Consider the following 17,503-nt stretch of genomic DNA (forward strand, 5'->3'; position numbering starts at 1 on the left):
AAAAAAAAAAAACAACCAATAGAATTGCTACTAGATATATGAAATTGTTGAAGATAATACACTTTATGTAAAGGTATCATCAGAATATGGCCAAATAGCATCTCAAAACATTTTCAACAGCTATCATTACAATAAATAAACATCAAATTTCACAGATTTGCTAATGCTGGTTGCATATGTATCATTTTCTACTACAAATGCATTTATGGTCAGTTCAATAACATCACCTCATGATTTTGGTCTTCACAAAAATCATTGCCTTTACTTGAAAGATAAGATGAGAGATAACAAGCTGTGTCTGGGTGCTCCTATGAATTATTTCAGTGCAGATCACATGCGAATAAACTCCAATCCAGAGATGTAAATATGGTAGTGTTTTGTTAATCACAAAATGGTTGAGAGAACATCTTTTTTTGTTTGTTTGTTTGAACATGTATAATTTAGTGATTGTTCCTTTAATGTAAACACATAGAAATATCTACTATTTATTTATTTATTAGGAGCTCATAGGTAGTCATGGTCTTTTTTTTTTTAATCAGTTACATTTTATTAACTCTGTATCCCAGCCTTGTCCCAATCCCTCATTCCCTCCCAGTCCCTCCCTCCCTCCCTCATCTCCCCCGTGCCCCTTTATAAGTCCACTGATAGGGGGGACCTCCTTTCCATTCATCTGATCCTGTTTTATCAGGTATCTTCAGGACTGGCTGCAAAGCCCTCCTCTGTGGCCTAACAGACTGCTCCTCCCTTCGGGGGTGGGGAGACCAAAGAGCCAGTCATTGAGTTCCTGTTAGAAATAGTCCCTGTTCCCCTCACTTTGGGAAACCAATTGGTTACTGAGCTACCACAGGCTACATCTGAGTGGAGGTTCTAGGTTATATCCATACATGGTCCTTGGCTGAATGTCAGTCTCAGAAAAGACCCTGTGCCCAGATATATTTGGTCCTTGTGGAGCTCCTATCCTTTCCCCATCAGACTAACTCCCCTTCTTTCTTATGATTCCCTGTACTCTGCCAAAGGTTTGGTCATGAGTCTTTGCTTTGAAAACAATGCTAGTTAGAGTCTTTCAGATGCGCTCAGTAGACTCCTGTCATACGGTCAATGCACATCCCATCTGTCTTTCTAAATGAGGATTGATCATCTTACCCCATGTCTGCTCAATTGATTATCTTTTTTAGGTGTATAGATTTCATTATGTTTATCATATCTTATAGGTCTATATAAGTGAGTATATCCCATGTTTTTCTTTCTCCTTCTGGGATATTTCACTCAGAATGATCTTTTCTAGATCCCACCATTTGCTTGCAAATTTCATGATTTCCTCCTTTTTGATTGCTGAGTAAGATTACATTGTATAAAATTACCACAATTTCTGTACCCATTCCACCGTTGATGGACATCTGGGTTGTTTCCAGGTTCTGGCTATTACAAATAGAGCTGCTATAAACATGGTTGAGCAAGTGTCCTTTTTGTGTACTTGAACAAACTTTGGGTATATACCTAGCAGTGGTATAGCTGGGTCTGGAGGAAGCACTATTCCTATTTGTCTTAGAAAGCGCCAGATAGCTTTCCAGAGTGGTTGTACCAGTTTACATTCCCACCAGCAGTGGAGGAGGGTTCCCCTTTCTCCACAACCTCTGCAGCATGTGTTATCACTTGAGTTTTTCATCTTGGCCATTCTGATGAGTGTAAGGTGATATCTCAGGGTCGTTTTGATTTGCATTTCCCTGATGGCTAATGAGGATGAGCACACTCAAGGGTTCAACATTACCCATCACTCTGTCCCTCGAGAAACTCATCCACGCACACTTACACACACAGACCCACACACTCGCGCGCGCACACACGCTTGCATTTGCCCCATTTGCGCCTGCGTACTTTCCTCCCACAGGTACAGCTAGTCCTCAGCACATGCTGAGAGTGCTCAGCTTCCTGAAGAACTCTCCAGACACCAGAGAGAGACAGAATCAGTCTGATCTGCAGAATCCAAAAACAAACAGGGAAGGTTTCAGATAAGCCAATGGCCAGAAGTAGGCGAAAGAACACTTCCAACATAAATTAGGACATCATGACTTCACCAGCAAACCCCAAAAACGATAGATACACCAATTCAGCAGAGGCACAGGAAAATGATTTTAAAGCCATGTTTGCCAAATTATTTGAGGATCATAAGGAGGAAATGAACAAGTCTTTCAAAGAGATGGCCAATCAATTGGAGGCAAAGAAAGGAGAACATCTTTAAAAAGCTCCAAAGAACAGAAAGAGACACTGTTGAGTGAATCAAGTATCACATAGCTTTGTTATGTGTTTGTCTGTGTTAATAGGGGTGGTGATGAATTACTAAGGTGCCAACCTAAGAATCCAACAGCTGAGCTGAAAACTAAAGCTAAAAACATTGAGAATGCATTCACCAGAATTATAGCAGAAAATTTTCTAAGTCCTACAAATTCATAATCAAGCACAACCAACTAGAATACCACACAGAAATGAATAGATAAGAACTCTAGAGTCATCTGAAAATGAAAACTCACTTTTTTAAACATTTATCAAGCAGGAAGAGAAAATCTCTGAAGGAAGTTTGTAAGAAATTGTGTTTACATTTAAAAAAATCAGAGAGATATGAAACAACATAAGGATATAGATTTACTGATGGTTTTGGAAGTAGTTTTAGCAAACGGATATGAATGACCACAGACCAAGATTAAAATGAGAACAAAATATAATTAAAATTAAAAGTGAGGCGGACACAGGATCTGATGCAAATATAACCTCAAATGAATCTTGGAATCTACATCGGTCCCTTCAGAAGGTGTCCACACAGATTTTAGGAATTGTAACATTATCCCAAGTAAAACAAAGCCTATGACAAATTAAATGGAAGACTCAAGATGGAAGGGCCAACCACACAGTGTCTATAAATAGCAGCTCAGCACTGGGAGGAGAGTGACCAGCAGGTCTTCCTGTGGGCTCCAAACTCCTGCAGTCTGTTTCTCAGGTGAAAGAAGAATCCATGTGAATATGCGAAGATCCAAATTCCGGCCACCAGGATCATTCCAGGAAAAATAAAATAAAATTCTAGACTCCTGCCCAAGCCCACCTGCTATGGATGCATTCCTGGAAACATCAGGTTGCAGCTCTGAACATGCAGCCTTAGGCCATCCAGCAAATCCTAACTTCTGTGAAAACATTCCTAGGACAAATCGATCTTGGTTCTGACTTTGGTTGTTCACTCTCACTGCCTGTTCAATGGAAAATTCTGGTACTGATGGTAAGACTCCAAACCTTGGCACCCACTCTCATAGTCCTGTGAAAACCTTCTGGGTACAAGCTGCTCCTGGCACTTAACCAAGAAGCCCAGTTTCACTATCTTGTTGAAACCTTCCAGGATGTTGTGGCTAATGGCACTGAATCTCACCATCCTGTAGAGAGGATATGTTCTGGTATTGCTGGGGAGATATGGCCCCATTCTGCCTGCTCCACAACTGCACGACTCACCTCAGTCAGAATCAGCAAACACAGCACACACAGAGAAAACAACAGAGCAGAGCTGGCTCGGGACCCAAGTCCCATTGCCTACCATCTTGAGGAAGCCAGTAGAGCACTGGAGCAGATCTAGACTCTCTTTGGTTGTGTTGTCTTGTTTAAAAATAAAATATAATATAATATAATATAATAAAATAAAATAAAACATTATCTTACTGGCTTTGTCTCATGCTGGTAAATCCCTTGAACTCAGTGAAAAAGATTTTTAACTATTTCAAAATTCTACTAGGGAGCTGCATAAATGGCATAGCACAGTGGTAGAGCCTCTTGTGTGTGTAAGCATGAAATTCAAGTTAAGTTTCTATTCCCCAGCACAACACAGTTTATATTAGCAAATGAATGAATGAATAAGCTCTGTATGAGAGCTTAGTACAGGATTTATGTTAGAGATTTCGTTTACTTTTTTTTTCTTTTATTTTTCATGAATATAGTAAATACTTAACCAGAACTCTAAAATGTGACAGGCATGCTTAAAACATATGATATATATTTTAGATAGAAGTGATAAGTTCTGACTGGACTTTCCAGGGTGCATGGAGGATGGGAACTTTTGGATGTGTGGTGATGATAACAATAATTTTTCTTTTATTCTTTCTTTTATTTAAGCAATACTTTTTCAAAACAAAGAACAAAACCCAAAAAAGGATATTAATAGACTTGTTGATGTGGGATGAGTGACTCATCAATAAACACAGAACTAAAGGCAATTAATAACTGCTGGTAAAGGACATTCTACTACCCCCAAAAGACACCACTAGTTAGTAATCCAATACCAAGTGTTCTGCACTGGAATCATATTCACAAAACAACAGGAATTAAATTTAGTGTGTTGTATGACTATATTTATCTTTTTACATGTACATGTAACAATAAATATGAATTTAATAAAGTCATGAATTTTAGAAGATATAAAGGCAGGAAGAAAGGGGGAAGGTTGGAGGGAGGAAATGGAAGTAGGGAAAGGTTGAAATTTTATTTTAATTATGACATTACTAATCTGGTTGCATATGTCTTGGTTCAGCCAGGATGACTTGGAAAAAAATAATACTTATTTGCAGTACCATTATACATCCTAGAATTTTATAACATGTTAGTGTTACAATCTCCATTTACTTGTTTTAATATATTTTGTTTTATTTTAATTTTAAAATTACTTTATAATTAATTACAGTTTACTCCCTTTGTATTCCAGCTATATACCCCTGCCACATCCCTTCCCAATCCCAGCTTTCCTCCATCCCTCCCCTCCTCCCATGCCCCTCCCTAAGTCCACTGATAGACGAGGTCTTCCTCCCTTTCAATCTGATCCTAGCCTATCATGTCTCATCAAAACAGGCTACATTTTCTTCCGTTGTGACCTGAGCTGTCCATGGGCTACATCCCTGCTTGGATTCTAAGTTATCTCCAAGCATATTTTTTGTTTGCAACATTCATCTAAGAATAGACCCCTTTGCACAGAATTTTTTTTTTTGTTTCTGTTGCTCTCCTTGAGGAGCTCCTGTCCCCTCTAGGTTTTTCTATCTCCTCTTTGTTTTATAAGGTACCCTCCACTCTACCCAAATTGTGTCTGTGAGTCTCAGCATCTGCTCTGATACCCTGCTGGGTAGAATCTATCAGTGGCTCTCTCTTGTAGGCTCCTGTGCTCTTCCCTGTTGGCTCTTCCCAATTGGCTGTTCACTCTTCCAAATTGGCTGTCTGAGTGAGGCTTGCTCATCTAACTCAGGGTCCTCCTTCATGCTTAGCTACCTTTGATATACCTATTATGTATGTTTATCCTATATTTTATATCTACTGTCCACTAAGAACTAAGTTATATATAAAGTATGTCTTTCTGCTTTGGGGATACCTCACTCAGGATGATCTTACACCTGTCAGTATGGCTCAGATCAAAAAGTCCAGTGACAAAACATGCTGGAGTAAACATGGAGAAAAGGGAGACCTCCTTCATTGCTAGTGGGAATGGAAAATGTACATGCACTTTGGAAATCATTCTGGATCTTTCTCAGACAATTAGGAATTGTGCCTCCTCAAGATCCAGCTATTCCACTCCTTGGCATATATCCAAAAGATATTCAAGCCCACAACAAGGACATTTGTTCTACTATGTTCCTAGCACTTTTATTCGTAATTGTCAGAATCTGGAAACAACACAGTTGTCCATAAACTGAGTAATGGATGCAGAAATAGTGGAACATTTACACACTGGAATACTATTCAGTAATTAAGAACCAGTAAATTCATGAAATTTGCAGGCAAGGAAAGAAGGGAAAAAAATATGAAATTTGAAAAGAAAAATGGGAGCTATAAGAAAAATCATGAAGACAGAGCCATTAAATAAACCCTGATTTCTCAATGGAGGTTCTAGAAAAGAGAGGGCCTGACACATATTCTCCAAATGATGTGAGAAAATTTGGCAGCCAAACTATCAACCACATTAGTTGGAGAAACCAAATTTGAGCAGGATCTATCTACAACAATTTCTGCTCTCCATATGGCACTTGAAAGAAAATTTCAACTTAAAGATGTTTACCACACTCAATAAAAATAAAACGTATAAATATTTAATCTCTTGACCCGAACTTTGTGCAAGGTTCAAGGAATCCTATGAAAGAAGTCCTGTCTATCAATGCAGATGCTTAGATTTATGGCCAACTGTTGGGCACACAGCAGGGAATCTTAGGAAAGAAGTGGTAAACAGTAAGATCTGGAGAGGACAGGAACACTACAAGGAGAGCAACAGAACCAAAATATCTGAGCACAGGGGTCTTTCCTGAGACTGATACTCCCAACCAAGGACCATGCATAGAGATAACATAAGACCCCTGCAGAGATGTAGCCCATGGCAGTGCAGGGTTCCATAGTAATAGGTACAGAGAGTGTCTCTGACATGAACTGTTTGGCCTGCTCTTTCATTAACCCCTGGCCCCCAGAAGGGTGAAGCAGCATTACCAGGCAATAGAAGAAGACAATGGAGATACTCCTGATGTGGCCTAACTGACTAGGATAAGAAGGAAGGAAAATAAATCCTCCCCTATCAGTGGACTTGGGGAGTGGCATTTGTGCAGATGGGAGAGGAAGGGAGAAATTGGGACTCGAGGACAGAGGCAACCACAGGGGGATACAACGTGAATAAAGTATAATTAATAAAGAATCAAAAAAAGCAGGATGCATCATTCTGTGATATCCAAGAACAAGATCTGAAAGTCAAAAATAAATATTACCTCGGGATAAAAGAAAGAAAAAGCATGTTCAAAGCAAATGGAGACAAAATCCAAGCAGGTGTAACAGTTTTAATATCTGACAAAAAAAAATAGACTAAAAACTAATCAGAAGAGACAGGGAACACTACATAGTCATCAAAGTTGAAAAAAAAAATCTGCCAAGAAGCTGTTTTAAGCATTCATATCCCAAGCACAAAAGTAACTGTCTTCATAAAAGAAATACTATTACAGATAGAAAAGTATATTGACCTCCACACAGTGGTAGTGGGAGGCTTCAGGACCTCACTCTCAGTAATTTACAAGTGATCCAGACAAAAACTAACCCGAGAAAAGCTGTAGCTAAGAGATTTCACATGTACATAAGCTTAGCAGACTTTTAGAGAAGATTAAACCCAAACTCAGAATATACTTTCTTTTCAATAGCTCATAGAATTTCTTCCAAAATTGACCAAAGTCTTGAAAATAAAGCAAGTCTCAACAGTAAGGAAAATATTTAAATCATACCCTATGCCCTACATAACCACCACAGATTAAAACTACATGAAAACAAGAACAATAGCAGTTTAAAAACGTGTTGAAAGTGAGCAACTCACTACTGACAGAAAATTGATTCAAGATAGAAATTAAGAAGGAAATTAAAAACTAAAACCATTTTTTAAAAAAATTGAAATCAAGTGAAAATACTATTTACCCAAATAGATAAGACACAGGAAGTCAGATTTAGAATCAAATGCAAAGCACCAACTATTTACATATAAAATCTGGAGAGATCTCATATGAGCAACTTAATGACATACTTTAATGCAATGCAATGAAGAGAAAAACAAAATCACAAAGGAGTAGGAAGCAAGAAATAATCAAACTTACAGATGACATCAATAAAACAGAATGAAACAAAACAATGAAAAGAAAATAGGTAAGTTTGATACTTAGCCAAATTAACACTAACATATAGAGAGAATATCCAAATTAATAGAATTACAGATTAAACATGGGAGGAAAAACACACAACAAAAAAACCCAGAGAATTGTAAGGACATATTTTAAAAGTCTGTGCTCCAAGAAAAAGATAACCTGAAATAAACAGATAAACTAATATACAGCCTACTAAATTTAAATCAAAACTGGATAAGTAATTATATTTGACCTAAATTAGTGCCTCTAGTCAAATAGAGGTACTAATTAAATCACTCAACCAACAAAGATTAGAGAAAATTAGATTTAACACAGACTATTACAGGGCCTTCATATAAATTTCATTGCATATATCTCTAATTATTCTGCAATATAGAAAGAAAAAATACAAAGTGTAATTTTTTTTTCAAAAGGACACAATAACCTCAATACCTAATCCACACCAAGACCCAACAGGGAAGAGTATAGAGCAATTTCTGTTAAGAATATATTTAAAAAAAAAAAAAACATTTAAAATATTTCAGCCCTAATTCCAGTAGCATATAGAAAGATTATGCACCATGATCAGCTTGGATTCATACCAGGTTTATAGAGAGACAGATGGAGAAACTCTCCCTGGAGGATTAAATGGAAAACGAACAAAGAATGGTTAAGGCTGGGAGTATGAGAAGAGATAGCTAAAACCAAGGGTGAATTGAGGGTTCATATAGAACTGCTTTATAAAATATATTCATATGTGACAGGAATCAAAATGCAATCACCAAATAATGGGGGAGACACATCTCCACTAGCTACATCTTGCCACCAAATGAAACCTTCAGCACCAGGAATGTGTTATGTCTAATTGAGTTCGTACCAAAGTGTCCCAAAGAGAAACTCAGGTAACTCAGGCTGTCTCTGGCATTATCCATTGCTCTCCACAAATGAACAGTAAGGCTGCATTGCTGCATTGCTGAAGACAACTCCTACATATGTCACTGAACATGGAGAAGTTGAGCTCGTGGCAACTGAGAACCTTCATCTCTACTGACTAGTGTTCAGTGTACTGGAAGGTACTGTGCATGGGTCTGAGGCAGTTGGGTTTGCAATTCAGAGTGGGGATATGGACAGAAGCCTCACACTTAATGCAGAAATGATCTCTGATTGCTAATCCCTTCCAAGGGAAAGTGAGTTTTCTCCAATGCTGTCTAGCTAGTTTTACCAACCATACTTAATGGCAGGCCCCATGCCTAGAAGTAAATAGCAAACATAAATGATCAATGTATTTTTGGAGGTTTGTTTATCTCATAATGCCTTGTTTGAATTATTTTAACATTACATGTTATTTGTCTATATGTTATAACCTATAATTTTGTGTTTTTATGAAATTTCTGTGTAAATAAAAATGTTTCTGTGATAGCTGTGTTTCTTTAATGTATTTCTTTGAGGTTTCTATTAGTATTGGTTTGTTTTTATCTGTTCCTGTGTTTCTTATTATGTTTTTATTGTTGTTTTCTTATATTGTTAACTGCTTACTTATGAGAGACAGAAAGGAAGTGTTTGAGTGTGTGGATTTAAGTGGTCAGGAACATCTTAGAGAAGTTGTAAAAGGCGAAACTACGATCAGAATATATTATATAATAACTTTTTTCTTTTTTTAAAAAGTGAGGAATTGAACATAATTTATGACCCAGGGATTTTGCAGTATTAACCATACAGTAAAGAAGGAAAGCAATAGACACTAGAACTAGTTTAAGCAAATGCATTGCATAAGAGACTTTTCAAGCTCTAAACTATTCAGTTAATCTGTACTGGAAACACCACAGTAATAACTAAGCACAATTTCTCAACTATTGTACTAATGTTCTTAATACATACACAAAACATTTAAATTTTACAATGCTGCTTAATCAATATTATAAAATAATTCCAATATCATTATACAAATGAAGGAATTATTTATCATTTATACCAAATAAATATATAGCTTTTACCTTGAAAGGATGAGGAATATAAAAAAGTATGTCTAATTACCAAGTTTTAGATAACAAATCAGAGTAGGTATTGTCATAGGAGGGTTCGGTGCTAATACTCTATTAACTTATTAAATAGGTAAATATTCTAAAGATGATTATGTTTTATTTCAAAAATTTACAAAGGAAAAAATAAGTATTTCAATATTTTACATGTAATCCAAATAACACAATAAGTGTAATAGTAAATTTAGGTTAAAACTTGGAAAAGGTTGACAATAAAATACTATACAAGGTATCAATTTTCCTACTTCCACCTTTTTTTTTCAAAATCTCTCTCAACTCAGTAAGTGGTTTTTCTATTGACCCTCATCTTTCGAAATACTCAGGCTATGTGCTGAGGAGTATTGAAACTCTCTGCTCCTACCTTCTCCTGAATGACACTTGGGTGCACTCTTGCCTGAATATTTAGATTTAGATTTCTTCATGCTTGATCCAGGAAGATTCCTGAAACTTGAATGAGACCTGTCTCATGGAACCAGCTATTGTCTGGACACTGAGAACACGGTCTTGGATCCTTTGTTTGTTGATGATCTCCTTTGAAAGCGATATTGAGACTGAGCCAGGGATTGTGAGTGGCCTGGAGAAGATCTGGTATGATCTATGGTTTGATACCAGTGGTGGGACAAGAATGCTTGTGTCACCTTGACGACGGAATTTATGATTGTCTTCCTCATAATGTTTTTGGCCTCCCTTGCTACAGTCAGGTTGAGAGTACTGTGGATCCATTTTGTAAACCATCTGTAACTTTAGTTTATGTCCATCTAGCAAAAACCCATGTAGGGGATCCATGACATCCTTGGCATCACGTTTGTTGTGGAAATAGATTAAGGAAACCAATATGGACTTTTACTCAATGGATTTGGGTGATGTTTACATCACTATCAGGCCCATCATGCTCAAAGATATGCCTCAGGGTGCAGCATGAATTGTGGTTTGCCAGATTTTCAACCTTGAGGGAAATCATTCTCTCCACAAAGGATCGAGGATGACTGTTACTCATGGTCTTCAATACCTCCGTTTAGAATACTCTGAAATGAGCAGATTTAAGCTCCAAGAGAGATGAAAATTCTGCACCCTTTTTCTTCCAATCGTTTGACTACAATTCCTTTCACTTGTATTTGCACAGATATTCTAGAATGTTTCACAACAGCCTTGTCCATCAATAGAGCTACAACCATTTAAGAAACAGAGCAATATAAATGTGAACCAGTTATAAACAAGTGACATAATCAAAACAATTTTTTTCACTTTTGCAATAAAATTCCAGATGTGCTATATCAATAAAAGATTAGAATGTTTACATGTAAATAATCATTAACTTTTATTTTTCTAACATGGAATGATGTTAAAATGATAGTAAAGTTTTTATTCCCTACATTTACTAATATATATATATATATATATATATATATATATATCAACAATATATAGAAGGGGATAATGAATTAGAAAAATAATTTTCTAGAAAAGAATTTGGACCAATTTGGGCAATCACTATTCTTTTACTAATTTTAAGATAAAAATATTCAGGTCTTTATTCCACTTGGACTTGAGTTTCATGCACGGTGATAAATATTGATGCATTTTCATTTTTTCATAGGTAGAAATCCAGTAAAACCTGCACCATTTGTTGAAGATGCTGTCTTTTATACATTGTATGGTTTTGGCTTCTTTGACAAAAATCAAAAAAGCATAGGTGTGTGGGTTTATTTCTGGGTATTCTATTCACTTTCATTGATCCACCATCGTGTTTCTATGCCAGTACCATGCAGTTTTTATAACTATTTCTCTGTAGTCCAGTTTGAGCTCAGGGATGGAGATATCTTCTGATGATCTGTTGCTGTACAGGATTGTCTTAGCAATTCTGAGTGTCTTTGTTTTCCATATTAAATTGACAATTGTTCTTTCAAGGTCTGTAAACAATTGTATTGGTGTTTTTAATTTTATCAATTACAATTTATTCACCTTGTATCCCGTCTGTAGCTCTGTCTCTCCTCCCCTCCCAATACTACTCTCCTTCCCCCATCTCCACCCATGTCCTACGAAGCCCACCAACAGGGGAGGTCCTCCTGTCTTTCCTTCTATTCCTAGTCTATCAGGACCTATCAGTAGTGGCTGCCTCTTCTTCCTTGTGGCCTGGAAAGGCTGCAGACCCCTCAGGGAGAGGTGATCAAAGAGCAGACCAATCAGTTACAGTCGTTGTCCCCATTACTATGGAACCAACTTGGACACTGAATTTCCATGGGTTACATCTGTTCAGGGTTCTAGGTTACCTCTAAAATATACTCCTAATTGTCTGAAAACATGCCAGATTAATTTCCAAAGTGGTTGTAAAAGTTTGCATTCCCACTAGTAGTGGAGTAGGGTTCCCCTAACTCCACATCCTCTCCAGCATGTGTTGTCAATTGAGTTTTTGATCTTAGCCATGCAGATGGTTGTTAGGTGAAATCTCAGGGCTGATTTGATTAGCATTTCCCTGATGACCAAAGACATGATGGGAATTACATTGAATCTCTACATTGCTCTTGGTAGGATGGCCATTTTCACTGTTAATCCTACAGATCCATGAGAATGGGAGATCTTTCCATCTTCTGATATCTTCCTCAGTTTCTTTTTTCAGAGACTTGAAGTTTTTCTCAAACCAGTCTTTCACATGCTTGATTAGGGTCACACAAGCTATTTCATGTTATTAGTGGCTATTTTAAAGGGTGTTTCCCTCCTAATTTCTATCTCATCCCTTTGGAATTTCCTATATGGGTGGGCTACTGTTTTTTTTTTAGTTAATTTTGTATACAGCCACATTGCTGAAAGTGTTATCAGCTGAAGTTGCTCTCTAGTTGAATATTTGCCGTCACTCATGTATACTGTTATATCATCTGCAAAAAGCGATACTTTGATTTCTTTCTTTCGGATTTGTATCCTAATGATCTCCTTTAGTTGTCTTATTACTCTAGCTTTGACTTCAAGTACTCTGTTGTAGAGATATGGAGGGAGTGGGCAGCCTTGCCTTGTCCCTCTGTTCAGTAGGATTGATTTATATTCCTCTCCATTTAGTTTGATATCAAATATAGGTATGCTGTATATTGTCTTTAATATGTGTAGGTATGTGCATCAAAACCCTAATTTCTACAGGACTTTAAACATAAATGGTTGTTGGATTTTTTCAAATTAATCATTTATATATTTATTCATTTAATTATTTATTTATTTATCTATTTATTTATTTCCATCTGAGGAAAATTCTACTAAAGTCTGTACAACTAAAGAAGCTGAGATAAATAAATGGACATAGGAAGAGGGAGAAAACAGGCAACAGGACAAGAGCTTACGACAGAGGCCCATTGAAATGCTTTACATAGCAAGGTATTGAAGGAGATGCTATGAGTCATGGTCCAAATCCAGGCAGAGTGCATGGAATCTTTTGAAATAAATGGGGAGAGAGGAAGTCTTAGAGCGTACAGGAGCTTCATGAGGAGAACAACAGATCACAAAATTCTGGCCAGATACATATTTTCTCAGACTGATATGCCAACCAAGGGCCATGCATGGAGATACCGTAGATCACCCAGAACCTGTGCACAGCTATAGCCCATGGCAAGTCTGTATCCAAGTGGGTGTCCTAGTAATAGAAACAAGGACTGTCTCTGACATGACTGGCTCTTTGTTCACCTCCCCCTGAGGGAGGATCAACCTTACCAGGCCACAGAGGGAAACAATGCTGCCACTCCTGATGAGACCTGATAGGCTAGGTTCAGATGGAAGGGGAAGAGGACCTCCCCTATGAGAAGAATAGGGAAGTTTCCTAGTCTTTGGGAGGGAGGGGCCTACAGCTGGGATTCAACGTGAATAAACTAATTTATAAAAACTTACATAATTTTTTTAAAAGTAAAAAAAATGAACAGATAAATATTATTTTCTTCTTTGTTTTTATTGATTTATATATATTGATATTTAATATCATATATTTCATATATCCATATATATTTTTTTACGTATATAGCATTGGATTTCATGAAACTCACCTTGTAATGCAGGGTAACCTTGAACTTCCAAGGTCCTATCGGCCTCTCCCTTCCAAGTGTTGATATTAAGAATCTCTAAGAGTTTTAATATATATGAACTCTCTGAACTGAACTGCAAAGTAATTTTTAATAATGATAGGAGTGGAAGTATATGCTCACACATGTTAGCCAAGTGCTGTACCACTATCCTAGACATTTTAAATAAATATACTTAAATAAATGCAACATAAATATTCAGGCAAGCAAAACCTGCTAAATAATAGATTCCCTGAATTTGTAGCTTTCCATCTTCTTGGATTCAACAATTTTTTAAATTTATTTTCATGATCCTATGTCGGCTAAACCAAATCAGTTAACGACTTCTTTCAGTTAAGCACCAGTATTTCTTTACAATGACTATGATGATTATGCTGTTTTAAGTCTACATAATAACAAACTTGCAAATAGTGATGTTCTTATCTAATGAGAGTTCAAAAGTGACTTAACAAGGTTAGCAAGAAGTGGAACTTACACCTTGTTTGTTTTTCTTTGCCTCCAAAGTTCTTGGAGAGAAGTAAATATTCATAAAAATTAAAGATTATTGAAAGAACTAAGTAAAAGAGTCTGAGAAGGCAGGTGATTCATGTTTACTAAAATATAGCCGAGATAGGTTTTTCAATAAATTTTTTGTCATGAACAAAGATCATTTAGTGCATTACAGTGAAACTTCTTATCCAACTAGATCTTCTGTATAGGTTCTTATTTTTTTTTTTCTTAGTGTAAAAATGTCTGGAGAAGGGTACACAGTTTTTACATACTTGTGGCATTAGTTTCAGTTAGGGCACTAAATTATATAATAACAAATTAGGCGTAAGTGCCTAAGAAGGCAATTTCTTTTTTTTTTTATATCATTTTTTTTTATTTTTTTTATTTTTTTTATCAGTTACATTTTATTAACTCTGTATCCCAACAGTGTCCCGATCCCTCATTCCCTCCCAGTCCCTCCCTCCCTCCCTCCCTCATCTCCACCGTGCCCCTTTCCAAGTCCATTGATTGGGGGGACCTCCTCCCCATTCATCTGATCCTGTTTTATCAGGTATCTTCAGGACTGGCTGCAAAGCCCTCCTCTGTGGCCTAAGAGGACTGATCCTCCCTTCGGGGGTGGGGAGACCAAAGAGCCAGTCATCGAGTTCCTGTTAGAAATAGTCCCTGTTCCCCTCACTTTGGGAAACCAATTGGTTACTGAGCTACCACAGGCTACATCTGAGTGGAGGTTCTAAGTTATATCCATACATGGTCCTTGGTTGAATGTCAGTCTCAGAAAAGACCCTGTGCCCAGATATATTTGGTCCTTGTGGAGCTCCTATCCTTTCCCCATCAGACTAACTCCCCTTCTTTCTTATGATTCCCTGTACTCTGCCAAAGGTTTGGTAATGAGTCTTTGCTTTGAAAACAATGCTAGTTAGAGTCTTTCAGATGCGCTCAGTAGACTCCTATCATACGTTCAATGCACATCCCATCTGTCTTTCTAAACGAGGATTGATCATCTTACCCCATGTCCGCTCAATTGATTATTTTTTTAGGTGTATAGATTTCATTATGTTTATCATATCTTATAGGTCTATATAAGTGAGTATATCCCATGTTTTTCTTTCTCCTTCTGGGATATTTCACTCAGAATGATCTTTTCTAGATCCCACCATTTGCCTGCAAATTTCATGATTTCCTCCTTTTTGATTGCTGAGTAGTATTCCATTGTATAAAAATACCATAATTTCTGTACCCATTCCACCGTTGATGGACATCTGGGTTGTTTCCAGGTTCTGGCTATTACAAATAGAGCTGCTATAAACATGGTTGAGCAAGTGTCCTTTTTGTGTACTTGAACAAACTTTGGGTATATACCTAGCAGTGGTATAGCTGGGTCTGGAGGAAGCACTATTCCTATTTGTCTTAGAAAGCGCCAGATAGCTTTCCAGAGTGGTTGTACCAGTTTACATTCCCACCAGCAGTGGAGCAGGGTTCCCCTTTCTCCACAACCTCTCCAGCATGTGTTATCGCTTGAGTTTTTCATCTTGGCCATTCTGATGGGTGTAAGGTGATATCTCAGGGTCGTTTGGATTTGCATTTCCCTGATGGCTAAAGAGGATGAGCATTTCTTTAAGTGTTTTTCTGCCATTCGATATTCCTCTGTCGAGAATTCTCTGTTTATCTCTGTTCCCCATTTTTTAATTGGATTACTTGGATTGCTGCTTTTCAGCTTCTTTAGTTCTTTGTATATACTGGATATTAGTCCTCTGTCAGATAAAGGGTTAGTGAAGATTCTTTCCCAATCTGTAGGCAGTCGTTTTGTTTTGATGACGGTATCCTTTGCTTTACAGAAACTTTTCAGTTTCATGAGGTCCCATTTATTGATTGTTGCTCTTAGAGCCTGTGCTGTTGGTGTTCTGTTCAGGAAGTTGTCTCCTGTGCCAATGAGTTCTAGGCTGTTCCCCACTTTTTTTCCAATTGATTTACGGTATCTGGTTTTATGTTGAGGTACTTTATCCACTTTGACTTTAGTTTTGTGCAGGGTGATAAATATGGATCTATTTTCATTTTTCTGCATGTAGACATCCAGTTGGTCCAGCACCATTTGTTGAACATGCTGTCTTTTTTCCATTGAATGGAATTGGCTTCTTTGTCGAATATCAAGTATTCATAGGTGTGTGGATTTATTTCTGGGTCTTCTATGCGGTTCCATTGATCCTCCTTTCTGTTACTATGCCAGTACCATTAGGTTCTTAGTTTGACAGATAATATAATTTAAAAAAAATGTACTAATCATTGGACTGGAAAGCTTGATTTTAAATATGGAGAAAAAATATAATTCAAACATGCTGAATATATCAACAATTGATGAGGAAAGCAATTTGCAAGAGAAGAAAGAATAAAAACTATAATTTCTGAGCTAGAAAACAAAAACTTGTAAACTCAACATTGAAATGAAATAATTCCATTGAGTGAGCCAGGCCAAAAAACAAATCAAAACAAAACAAATCAAATCAAAACAAAACAAAACAAAACAAAAGAAAACAAAAAGTCCCATATGTCTGAATCAGCAAGATTTAGGATTATGGCCTTTGTAAAGAAAAGAGATGATAGGGATAAAAGAAAAAGGTGTTATAAAAGCCAAACTGTTTAGCCATGAGTATTTAGGCAACTGCCTCAGACAAGGTGGTTTGGGGTCTATACTTATATTCAGTTAAGTAAAGAGATTCTTTATTTATGCCTTAAAGTTGCATTTTTATTTATTTGTGTATCAGGGTATGATTATGTATACCACAAATGTGTAGATACTCAATGATGCTGATGGGTATATGTCTCCCTGGAATTGGTAATACAGACAGTAGTAAGCTGCCAGTGTGTGAAGTTGGGAACTGAACACAAGTGCTCTATACAACATTAAATGCAATTAACCGCTGAGCTCTATGTCCAGCCTCATTTCTATCAGTGACTTATCATGTCACAAAAAAACATTTTTTTTACAATAAATTCATTATTATTATTATTATTATTATTATTATTATTTAATACAATTTATTCAATCTGTAAACCAGCTGTGGTCCATTCCCTCATCTCTCCCCAAACACACCTTCCCTCATTCTTCTCCTTTTATGCCCTTCCTCTAGTCCACTGATATGGGAGTTTCTCCTCCCTTTCAATCTGACCTTACCCTATCAGATCTTTTCAGGGCTGGTGCATTGTCTCCCTCTGTGGCCTTGCAAGGCTGCAACATAAGGGGAATGTGTTCAAAGAGTATGCCACTGAG

This window comes from Meriones unguiculatus (genome assembly GCF_030254825.1).
Source record: "Meriones unguiculatus strain TT.TT164.6M chromosome X unlocalized genomic scaffold, Bangor_MerUng_6.1 ChrX_unordered_Scaffold_31, whole genome shotgun sequence".
NCBI classification, from domain to species: domain Eukaryota; kingdom Metazoa; phylum Chordata; class Mammalia; order Rodentia; family Muridae; genus Meriones; species Meriones unguiculatus.